Source organism: Ciona intestinalis, unplaced genomic scaffold (assembly GCF_000224145.3).
Source record: "Ciona intestinalis unplaced genomic scaffold, KH HT001183.1, whole genome shotgun sequence".
In the NCBI taxonomy this organism is placed as follows: domain Eukaryota; kingdom Metazoa; phylum Chordata; class Ascidiacea; order Phlebobranchia; family Cionidae; genus Ciona; species Ciona intestinalis.
In genome coordinates, this window is record NW_004191504.1 from 7,532 (window position 1) to 20,426 (window position 12,895).

Sequence of the window (12,895 nt, forward strand, 5' to 3'; positions counted from 1 at the left end):
GATGAAACGAAAGTTGCATTTTTTTGGACCATTAAGCCCACCCATGTTTAATGACAAGGACGGATACGTATTGAATGAAGATATCTAAGAGGCGATGGCGGCGTTAGCCAAGACTCTAAAAGCTGATGGGTCCTCCGATGAAAACGAGGTTGCATTTTTGTTGAAACGAATGCGAAGGCAAGACAGCCGTGAATTGATTTGCCTGTTTTACCAAGAAGACCTGGAAAGCAATCTGATGTTTCCAAAGAGGAAACACAGAAGTATTTTACAATCTGCAGCACAGGCAAATTTAAGGTACGACTTGGAGTCGCTCGGTTCAGCTAACCTACTAAGCCGCCTTTTAGAAGACAGCAATAGGACGGAAAATGAAATAGAAGGAATTTCGGAATTTTACGCCGGAGACTGGGATGTACGAAAAAAAAGGAGAGTGCAGTGGTTCGAACAGCTAGCAAAAGTCTCGATGATGGAAAACCTAATGCCGAATTTACATACGGCCCTAATTATATATGTCGTGCTGCCGACTTCATCATGCGAGGCTGAGCGTGTTCCTTAAGTGTGCTTAGAAGCATTAAAACATATCCTGCGTTCGACACAGTCAGCAAAACCTCTGGATATAAACCACAACCTTGAGGAATTTATTTCTAAAACACAAACCCGACATAATCGATTCGGCGTGTGAATTTTATCTTTGTCTGCAGATAAAGTTATTTTTTTCGTGTTATTTTCTTTGTTGTTTTTTTTTTATTGTTTTTAGTTAATAAACTGCTTCTGCAACAAGTTACCGGGTTGCTTGCATTCGCTCTATGAAGCTACGACAAAGTGTTCGTATGGCACTTTACTGTTTTATATTTTTATGATCTTTATGTTTTGCGTGAACCGTTGTGTTTTTAAGAGTCGATCGCATGGTTTTGTTAAGTGACATGCAGTTTCCCCTTGGTTGTGTTATCGCGTTCATGGGTGGCAATAAAAAAGATAGAACGTTACAATCTTCTGGCGTCCCTGGATGGGCTATCATGATGAAAGGATTAAAGGAGCTCATTGAAGAAAAGTTTAAAGAACTACAAGAATTTGTTGAAGAACGGGTTCGCAATAAAGTCGGATGTTTGAGAGAAGCAGATTCCTCTAGATTACCAAAGGTCCAGGTTCCGGTCGATGCTTCCGATGAAAATGCAGATTTGACGTCGACGGCAATTACTTCTGTAAATTGGCCACATTCGTGTTTATCGACAAAATTAAATTCGATGTTTGATGGTCGTGTATCGTGGCGGGCATACAAGCAAAAATATTTTTTACCGTCGCACGCAAAGCTTAATCAGTGGAACAATGAAGAAATGGGGTTGCAATTGGCTGGTGCTCTAAAGGGAGATGCGCTGTTGGTATAAAGTAGCGGTGGAGGAACAATGGTCTTTCGACTCGTTGGTACGCGTTCTTGACCTTAAGTAGGACAGAATTTGTAGCCACGCTGCGTTACATACGCCGGCACAGGGAACGGGGAGGGCGCAATAGATTTTTCGCATCGGTTAAAACTAATGGTACGTGATGCACACATCTAAATTTATGCCGCGACACCTGCGTAGATCCTGGTCAAACAATTTGTCGTGGCGTGAAAGAACGATCGTTAAGACATGCGCTATTATTGCAAAGACACAAAACCTTGGACGAAGCGGTAGACTTGATGGTGGATATCTGGAGGGCTAAGTCTGGGAACCACTGTTTTAAATACTCCACGGAAAAAAAGATGATTTCTAATCGAGGAAGTAAATTAAATCATAAAATTTGATGTGTATCAAATAAGAAATAGTAATTCCCTTTATAATGTAGGGAAATAGTAATTCCCTTTATAACTTTATAAATATTTGGAAAGGTTAAGTCTTCTAAAAAACCTGTCCAAAAAGCATTCGACCGTCCAGATCGAGTATTAGTGCTGTGAAAGAGAAATTGGTGAAATGTGGAAATCTAGATTGTACGCTGACATCCAGGTTTACACAGGATGCTTTAAATATCTTCCGAGACCTGATCAGCTCAGTAGTGCCTTAAAGCCCGTTATGCACGATGAAGATAATTCAATGCATTTAATTTCATTTATTAATACGCATCAATCATGTGAACCAGTAAAAAGTCAGTTACGGAGGTTTTCAATATGAATTTACTGGGGGAACTGCATTTTTCTTTAGCGATGTTTTGACAAGTAACTGTTTATTTAATTTTTGGTGGATGAGTTGTTTTTAAAACCTTTAATTAAAAGTCCATACGTGTGCTTCCAAGTGGGATTTAGCTCTTAAAAACCTCTTAATCCTGAAGTTTAAATCTTGATCTGGCAAAATTCACAGGCCATCTGTGCCACCCCAGTGAAAATAATATGATTACAATCGAAATATTATTGCAATCAAATATTGTAAAAGGTTACTTGCTGATTGTCTGCTAAATGAAGTAAATTTATGTGGGTATACTTTTCCTAAATGTCCGATCTACACGCGGAGACATTCCGTTTTTCTAACTTGGTCTTTACTAACTTTGGCCCTGACAACTTGTGCAGTTTCAAAAATGCTTTGCTGAGGATTCATTTTAATTAAAGTACGTTGGAACGATTGGTTTATTAGGTAATTCTCTTAATAGAAACTTATGTTTTCTCAACAACAATCATACTCAATCGATCATACAACAGTCATTTTTTGAAAGAGTTTAAAATCTAGTTTACCTTAAAAACTACATCCATTCAGTTATTATATAGAAATACGTATCAGAAAAGCATGAACGTTTAGCAGTTGCTGAACGATAAAAAAACGCATATTGAGTGCCTCCTGTATTGCGCCTATTTTTTATTATAAAAACACAGGCGTTCAAAGTCATGTTGGGTGCTTTCAATTTTAAAAAGAATAAATACATTAGGTGAGTTATGGACTGTCAATGGTTCTAGTATTTTAATGATCTGATATGACAGGAGTGCCTCCCCTGCTTTATTGTGTGCCTATTTTTTATTATAAAAACACAGAAAAAAAAAGATTATTGAGTGCCTCCTGTACTCAATCGATCATACAACAGTCATTTTTTAAAAGAGTTTAAAATCCAGTTTACCTTAAAAACTACATCCATTCAGTTATTATACAGAAATACGTATCAGAAAAGCAGGAACGTTTAGTAGTTGCTGAACGATAAAAAAACGCATATTGAGTGCCTCCTGTATGGCGCCTATTTTTTATTATAAAAACACAGGCGTTCAAGGTCATGTTGGGTGCATTAAATTTTAAAAAGAATAAACACATTAGGTGAGTTATGGACTGTCAATGGTTGTCTGATATGACAGGATAACATCACCGACATTTGCAAGTAATGCGGTTAAAACGAGAAGCAAATTTTATAACCTCTTTCTCTATACATAAGTTTGTCGCACCGAAAATTAAAAAATCGCAAGCCTAGTATGGAGAATGTGTTTTCAAATTGTTCACTGCATAAACTTGAAAATGACTGTTATCTAAACACTCACCTGTTGGTCCTCGAACTTCTTTCTCTTTTTAGACACAGATTCGGTGTGTTCTTTACGTTTCGAAAAACATTGTTGCCAAATACTAATGAACCAACTAACCTGAAGTTTAGGACAGACTTTCATCAAGTTCACCAGATGTTGATACCAACATCTGCCGTACTGCAAAAATGATTTGATAAGTGAATGAATTTACAATAGTACCTTCTCGGTTTTTAATAGTTGTCAAGAAAAGACCTACAGTAACGTGGACGTTATTTGAGACACAATGTGTGGCAGCTGCCTCAGATTTGAAACTTGGCTGATGCTTTTTTCCGTCTGACGTATTTGTCTCGTAATCGTTTCCAGGATTGTTTGCATTCTGGGTATATTTTTTTAAATGTTACGATGTATGCAGTATTTCAATGTAGGATCTATATATGATTAAAATTACCTGGGAATATTTGATTTTTCTTCTTAATTCCTGTCCCAGGAACTTTCTCATGTTTTCCGGACTAATACCTCATCTATCAGCTCACACCTCGAGTCGGATTGTATTTGTTGATTAGCCGGGTTTTATCCATAAACGAAATAGTATTGTGACGTCAGTGCCCACGAGCGAAGTTTTTTACAACTTTGAAATTTGATATTTTAATCGTTTATAACTTTTAAATTAAGGGAAATTTGTCACGAACTAGCTGTTAATTTAGCATCCCGATGCCGTGGTCCACAAAAAGTATCTTGGGCCGTAGTTGGAATTTTTGTATTTTATGGAGGGCACCGTAGCCCTGTGTTTTTTTTATCGTGTAAAATAAATTCAACAAATTTAACACTGCAGTACTAACAAAACAGTCTTTTTAAAAACGTTTTATATTTTTATGCACTCATGCAACAATGAGGAGTATTAGCTTCATTTTTTATTTTTTTGCTGTGCTGCAAATTCTTATAATGAGTCCACCTTCCTCGCAGGCTGCCGAATTTGTGTTTTTATCTCTACAGTGGCAGACAACACAAACATTTGGCAAATTCAAAGTGTCTGATAAACAATATAATTGTTTGCTGTGCTGCACATTCTTCATGAGTCCACCTTCTACATCCATCGCAGGCTACCGAACTTGTGTTTTTATCTCTACAGTGGCAGACAACACAAACATTTGGCAAATTCAAAGTGTCTGATTAAACAATAGGATAAAAAATAAAGTAACTATTACCTCAATTTTAAACGTGGATGTTTTGAATCCTTGCCTGTAACTTTTAACAAAATATTTTAAAATTCAGCTTAATATAGCATGCAGGCTTTTATGGCTGAATGACACGTTGTTGCTATGACAAGAGGGTCATTTTGTATCTGATAAAATGGTGATGGATGGCCTCGTATATGGAAGGGTCCTTTAGGATCATACTTCATTTTACAGTAGGTGGCGTGTTTCACTTCGGTGAAATTGAAAACCTGGACAGTGGTCAACAGAAAAATCCATTAAAGATTCGCTTGGATGAATGAGTGGCAAAGAAAGGTCTATGTAAACCACGAATATTTTCTTTCGAACAGTATCCTTTACTGATTTTGCAATCATACCCGACGTACCCGATCTCGGATAACTTCCAACGGTCTACAACCTCTCATTTTACCTCTACAAATAATACACAATCTCAGTTTTTTATGAACATTACCATAAACTGATGTATCTGGCTGTAGTTTTGCATGTAAATTGCAGCGATTTTACTTTTTGGCTCACAAACTTAACACGTATACCCGGCAACGAAACTTAAGGTATTTTTGTAAAATTGGCCCAATATCAAAGTGACATTGAGGAAAACAATACTGAGTTACTATTTATGGTCCTCTGCAAACGCGAACACCTTATCTGCTAGTACTTAAGCAGTTTGGAGCTGCATGTCCACTCATGTTGGATTATAAATGTAGTAAAGAATGGCTCGGTCGATTCGTAGGTATGATCATATACTACTATTATGTAAAGTAAGCTGATTGCTACTAGTCTTAATCGCTAACGTAAAGTATCCTCTGTTAAACCACACTGTACGCCGAAAACCAGTCAAAATATTAATTATTTACTAATTCTTAGATTTAATATTATATAACAAGATTTATATTAGAAATTATATTTTAAATGTTAAAACAACCGCTATACGTGTTTTCTAACTTTGTATCGCTCACAAGAACTAAATGAACACATGCCGACCATACATGCATTTGTATAGGAATTCTTAGATTTAATATTATATAACAAGATTTATATTAGAAATTATATTTTAAATGTTAAAACAACCGCTATACGTGTTTTCTAACTTTGTATCGCTCACAAGAACTAAATGAACACATGCCGACCATACATGCATTTGTATAGGCGATTCGCGCTCCGTGGGCTCCGTAATGGCGGACACGAGCGCCGTTTTCTAACTTTGTCTATACTAACTTTGGCTGGGGCGAGAAGCGTTTCATAACGCGAAGAAGGCGACCAAGGAGCTTTGCCACCGCGTTCGTTAAAAGATTAGGCAAGCTGGGACGAGAAGCGTACCCTAACTAGGAGTTTAAAATGAGGAATTTATTTCCACTGTTTAAAAATAAACGCTAAGCAGCATATCTACTCGTATCTATTCCTGTTTCTCTATAGAGGATACAGATGGCAGAGCCGGAAAGTGGACAAGAACACTTACGTGAGATGCGAGACGCGGCCGTGGATAGCAATTGACGTAGGGACGCTTGCGCATACTGTGGTCGCTTCGGGCACCTAGAGGCGCAGTTCTGGGAAAGGGCGCTGGTCGACGGGCACAACAGCAATAATACGCCATTCCCTTTTTGTCGACGTGGAGGAAGGAGCTCCGAGTGCCTTCAGCCATGTCACAGAAACAATTGTAATCATCTGAAGCGAGAAATCATCATTGTCAATATCATCAAGAAAGAAAATGTTCCGCTAACTTCAATATTAGGAATTGCTGAAAGAAAAGGAAACCTTGTTCACATTAGATAAAAATGGAGAGGAGGCCCAACTTTTACGGAAAAAAAACAGTAAAAACGGTGGCTTTAAAGCAGTTTCACTTGGAATAATCTATCGTGGGTCCCAATACCGATGAGCCATGAAAGAGATATAAACGAAAGCGTTTCACTTGGAAAATAATCTATCGTGGGTCTCAATACCGATGAGCCATGAAAAAGATATAAACGAAGAACTAACGAAGTACGGGCAGGGTAATAAAAATCATCGAAAGTGTGGGGGCGGCTAATATTGAAGTAATTTCGGTTCGCGAGTTCACGTTCCGCAGCCTCGCGACGAAGCTGTTTTATCCTGGCCCGACGCACACACTATCCGACTCCGCAACGCATTGCACATCGATGTAAAGACATCTGTACGGCACAGCTCAGTGTATTGTATACGGAGAACGTGCGACATCGAGCTTACAAGATAAAATGAGACAGCAGGGTATTGTAAGGTTTACATAACGAAAAACACTAGCACCAAAACAATGAAACGCGTCATTGGCATGTAGCAATTGTCTCGCCTGGCATACACACAAGTGGAATTGTTTTATTGTCACAATTAGAATGACGGGAACGTAGATGTTACGTCGTAGTCAGCGAAACTGCATTCAATTCCTGTCCTAGTTTTCGCTATACAGCGTTGCTTTCAATCTTTATACGTTAGTGTTAAATTTAGTATCTTTATGTCATTAAATCTGTGCCAGAGCACAATTAACCGCTACTGAAGAATAGATAAAGACGCTAGCCGCTACTCTGACTGGCCGCCGTGTAGAGATTATGAGAAACGATGATCAGGACACAAATCCATTTACCAATTATTTGTGAATCAAAAGAGATAAGAGCTAACATGTCACTTATAAAGGGCAGGAAATAAAATGCAAATACTGCGTGGTCAAGTAGGTCACAAACAAGCAGATTGCCAAACCAAGAGGAACGAAACACAGACGAAGGAAGGTACTGCGCGACGTACAGAGAAGAGAACTATAGCGGTGGTTAACTTTGTAAAACATTTAAGCCCTATTTATGGGGACAACAGTAGCTATAAGATCAAACATAACCTGGGAAAACAGCATGTGAACGCAGATACATTGATTGTCGCGACAACGCTGCAACCGTGAGTAGCCGGGATACGCTATGGAGCGCATTGGTATCGACTTCCTTGGGCCACTTCCAAAAACACAGCGGGGTAATCAATATGTTTTAGTTGTATGTGAATACTTTTGGTTGGGAGTGTTTTGTCCGTTACCAGACCAATGAGCAGAAACAACAGTCAATATGTTTTAGTTGTATGTGAATACTTTTGGTTGGGAGTGTTTTGTCTGTTACCAGACCAATGAGCAGAAACAACAGCTCGGACTTTGGTTAATCATTTTTTTACCCTAGTCAATCCATTCAGATTAAGGTGGTGATTTTGAATCTTTGCTGTTCCAGGTAGTTACTTCAGGTTGAGAAACACGTGCAACGCCATACCATCCTCATTCGTCAGGTTTGGTTGAAAGGTTTAATCGCACGATTCAAAACAAATGTTAGCGTTATTTGTAAACGAGAATCGCGGATGAGTTGCTTCCCTATTTAACAATGGCATACCGTTGCTCTAAACATAAGCACAGAGGTTACACACACCCAACAGACTCCCGACCTGGTCGCTGAACAAGGCTTCTTTTCGTGCCACACTGCCTATGCAAAAAGCGATGAATTGGACATATTCCAGTTTGCGAGACCAAACGCTGCGCAGATCCACCGTCAAGCAAAAATGAGTTTACGATCGAAGAGTGTGGCCACAGGAGTTCAACGTTGGTATTGTGTGTGGTATTGTTATCCTCCTCAGGCAAAGCAGACACTGCCTATGCAAAAAGCGATGAATTGGACATATTCCAACACCCAACAGACTCCCGATCTGGTCGCTAGAATGTCACCGCAACAAGGCTCCTTTTCGTGCCACACTGCCTATGCAAAAAGCGATGAATTGGACATATTCCGGTTTGCGAGACCAAACGCTGCGCAGATCCACCGTCAAGCAAAATTGAGTTTACGATCGAAGAGTGTGGCCACAGGAGTTCAACGTTGGTATTGTGTGTGGTATTGTTATCCTCCCCAGGCAAAGCAGACACTTGGCAGAGGATGGTTGACCGTATCTCATAACAAGGGAATTTAATGGCTCATTATACCGTATTCAGTTTCACCCCGAATCACGACCGAGAGTGATACACTTCGACAACCTCCGACCATACGAGGCGAGGCAGATGCCACGAAACTGGCTGGTTGAGAGCGACGATCCGGACGAGAAAGAAGGTTATGATGCAGAACGCAATGCGGGGTAATGGAGCTGCGGACGGGCAGCCCAGCTACCAGCTCGTGTACTGCTAGCCTGCTAACAAGACTGGGCGTCGCTGGAACCAGAGCGGGCGTTGATGTCACTACCAACTCGGTAACGAACTTGACTAGTTTATTCTTTGCATGTACAAGACGTAGAGGGCCTCTGAAAGCATTCGGACTTTGGGAGCTACGCTGTGATAAGAGTGCATAACCTTCTGAGCTACACACAGCCTTTGGGCTGGGCAACATAACTACGTTTCCATGTCGTGTTTGGACGTCAAACAAAAATTAAAACCAACAAAACGATGTCCATCATTTGAGTCAAACACGGTTCGTGTTTCCATGTCGCTACCGCACACTCCTGCGCAACGTTTACAATTTCGCGGCGCTCCGTCTGCAGTGTAAGCTTAAAAAACATATCTGGCCACCTAACATGATTCTCACCACAAAGGCACGCGCAAGTATACATCAAATCTCCTCATCGAGCCTACCTACCTACTACAAAACAAAAAGGTGACGATCTGCAACCTACAAACTGTCGTGAAAGGTCAAGTAACGACGAACAATTTGAAGATGAGGTACAATGAACAATATGCGCGCGTATTGCCTGCGTATGAAAACATTTCGGGTGGTGGCAGACTATCGATTGAGCGTGTTTCGAGCACAGATATATATTATAGTTTTCCAAATTAACTTAATGCATAAAGATCGAATATTAAACAGTCGTGTTGCGTAACTATTCCATCTGGCCTAATTGTGTTTATGATTGAGCGCGACACATCTTGCGTTTTTCCAACAAGGCAGGAAACTATCTGCCCCAGTCCGCCCGTTCGGCGAACAGACGCCACTTTTCAGTGTAAAACGTTCTTTCCTGTTACTACTTTCGCACATGTGTTTTATGCTATAAACTCTTGTATTACCCCTGGGGTATAAATTGTCGAATTAAAGGCAAACCTTTCTAATTTTTGCAATAAAATTAAAAGTCACGGACCCATTCCCCTTTTTTCCTCCTGTTTACATTTCAGTGTTTCCCATAAAACTAGTTTTTTTTTCCAAGACTAAATCAAACTGTACGAAGTATTTAAGTGTTTTTATAAATCTATGAAACTAATTTAACGGTTTACACTTGCAAACCACAAAATTTCATCGGCTTAACTATGATTTAGCGAGCATTCAAAATTAGTACGTTACTATATCGCATTTTTGCTACCTGTTGAAAAAAACTGTTTCTATTTAACATGCTTTTTTTATTAACAACAGTAATCTTCTTAAGTCGTAATAATACTATGTAATTCGGTAAAAATAATTTTTGGATATCATTAATTGGTGGTTCGTAAAAAGAAAATTATAAAACAGTCCCGTCAGACAAAGTGTTCCATATTCCCCAATCCTACTACTATATATGGAAGGTGCAGCACCTGCAATGCTTTATCAAATGCGGAGTATAACCTGACATGATATACCAACATTAAAACTGTAGTATACCAAATTCAACAATGCGGGGCCGAAACAAAAATTATACCAACCCGGACCATTATGCAACTCTTTGTTGGGTAAAGTGTGCACATGATACCAATCGTTATAAACCATTGATGATTTTTTTAGTTGTTGATTAATCATCCTAATTATGCAGTCTAGTTGGAGCATGCGCAATAGCGCTCGAATCAAATTTTACGGTGCCGGGTAAAATTACAGACAAAACCGGAGATTTGTCATTTTAAAGAATAAATTGCCGATTTGGAAAAAAACTGTTTTGTACTCCATTCGCTGGTAATTCAATCAGTACATGATATTTCATTTTGACGCTTAAGTGACGTCACATAACACAATTCAAGATTTCCTATTAATCTATTTCAATACTGACAAACCGTTAGTTTAGGAACGCCATTGTCTTTTGCGGTTAGTTTCGAGTCCTAATTAATCCGCTATCAAGGATATTAACCGTTATTTACAATCTGTATCTCTACACAGAATGTTTGTCACTTTATAAATTAGTCTTTTGAATTTTGGCCTTTTGACCTCAATACCATCTGTTCCACATGACTGCTTTCTAACCGTGGTAGTCCCACCTCAGCCTTTGGTAAGTTTGTTTGATTTCTGCGCTGTGGAAATTGATTTAGGTATGCATTATACGTATGATGGTGCATTATTATCAATATCGCAAGTTGTTTCTATGCAAGATTCAGCTACAATATGCGTTATATGTGTGGTTTACCTTTGAAACACCGGTGACGTGAGGTTCCTAACGACTTAAAACAGGGATGCCACAAACATAACGTTACCCCTGTTTCACAAGTTTGTGAAATGTACCCTACGCACTTTAACATTACGTTTAGCGAGCACTTTATTCGTGTGCTATACTGGAACCTCGGCAAGGCTGACGAATTAGGCAACCCATCAGTGACTACCGGGTTGCTGCAGTGGTAACTGTGAGTTTGGTACTACAATCAACGTACAAAAATATACATATTTAAATACTGATGGCGGAATGATGTATGATTATTATTAAACTAATCTTGTGTCTTTATTAGCAGAACTCTCACCATCGTGTTTGCCAATAACATTAATCGTGGACTTCTACGCACATTAGCGCTGTCTAGTGGTTTCCGTCGCTTTACGTTACGCACTACTGGTGACGAGCAGCGCTTCATCGGCTTTGGCAATCGGACAGCGACATAGCTTGTTTCCTCTGAGGACGTGGATGACGAGTCAGAGTCACTTCGTCCTTCGCTACACGTGAAATACTCGGAACTGTCCTCGGAACTAACGGAAAACTCACTGCGGGAAAGAGATGGTTCGCGCTTCACCAGTATGTGAGAAGCAATCTGGAGGATTCAACATAAGTTATTCAACATGTTTGAAATATTTTGTATTATTCGTTAAATGTTATTATTGCATCTGCGTATATTTTGTGCGTATAATTTCTTTGTGGTCCTGGCGGCTTATCTTAAAAGACTAAGAGTTGCGCAAACCGTGGAGAGTATAACTGCAAGGTCTAAACCGTAACATACACGCATAAAATTTATTGCGTAATGCTAAGCTTGCTGTTTCACGGAGTAAGTCTTAAGTGTAATAGAGTTGTAGACTATTATTATGCACATGGCGCCCTCTAAACAGGCCTCGACACCGGCGGCGCCTCTCTCGAAACTGGAGGCGGATGGTTTTGCAGCGCTTGTTCGAATTGTAGACAGTTTTGATCAGTTATTTGAGGAACTATCGCATTAGATAGTGTTTGCTCTATGTTCTAGCAGTTAGTAGGCTACAGTATAAATGTTGTGTTTTTTTATTTAGCTTGCGTGTATTATGTTTATGATTGTGTGTCCACAAAAGTTTGATTCCAAACAAAAGTTTGATTCCAACAAATATTCCTTCCCTGCTTCCATTTTCATTTGTAATTTTGTCATCATCCAGTCCAGGAAGATATTCCAGTGTACCTTTATTTGCCATCAAAATTTCAAAGGTTTTTATCATGAATGTTTTTATCTTGCTGTAGCCGACAAGCTACACCGGAAAAATTAACTAAAAAATAAATTAACAAGAGGAACAACTTTAATCCCCAACCAACGATATTAACAACAATGACAATGCACGCGACTGAGAACTAAGTAGTAAAACAAATCAACGTTCGGGTATAAGGGAGGGAAATCAAGGGGTATTTCAAACGGTCGTTGACGCAGAGTGTAGGGGTATGTGGGTATATACGTTTCCCAATTGTGAAGCCTTCCAAATAACAATTTCTATTTCTAGCCCCTTATTCAAATAGAAAATAAAGAATGGTTAAAAATAGGAACTGAACTTAAAACAGCATGAACGTAGAGGTAACTTAAAATAACATAAAGCGTAGACGGAGACGTGCACTGTGCAGCCGTCGTTAAATAGAACTGAGGACCAACAAAGTCAAATACACACGAGACGAAAATCAACCATGCATACGAAACAAAGGAGAAAAGAATCGCGCTGGCATCGGAAAACAATGGGGAGTAAATAAACGACAATTTAGGGCGTCACTGTACATTAGAGGTGTCCACTAGCCGGTGTCGGACTCCTACAGGAGCCGGACTCCGGCTACATTTGGCCTAGCCGGAGTCGTAAAAAATTAAAATAAACAGAGCCGAGTCGGG

General features: G+C 39.4%; 2 long non-coding RNA genes across 2 annotated transcripts in view; both read right to left on the bottom strand.

The window, feature by feature from the left end:
• Positions 1-6,875: 6,875 nt before the first annotated feature.
• The window catches only part of LOC113475706, an 11,195-nt gene continuing 5,175 nt past the window's right edge, over positions 6,876-12,895 (bottom strand). The window contains exon 2 of the long non-coding RNA XR_003397471.1: positions 6,876-7,516. This is a non-coding gene — a long non-coding RNA (uncharacterized LOC113475706). The remainder of the gene's footprint in view (positions 7,517-12,895) is intronic.
• LOC113475707 lies at positions 10,017-11,401 on the bottom strand. The gene is made up of 2 exons (XR_003397472.1): positions 11,318-11,401; positions 10,017-10,876 (listed from the first exon to the last, which is right to left on the bottom strand). It is a non-coding gene; the product is annotated as an uncharacterized LOC113475707 (long non-coding RNA).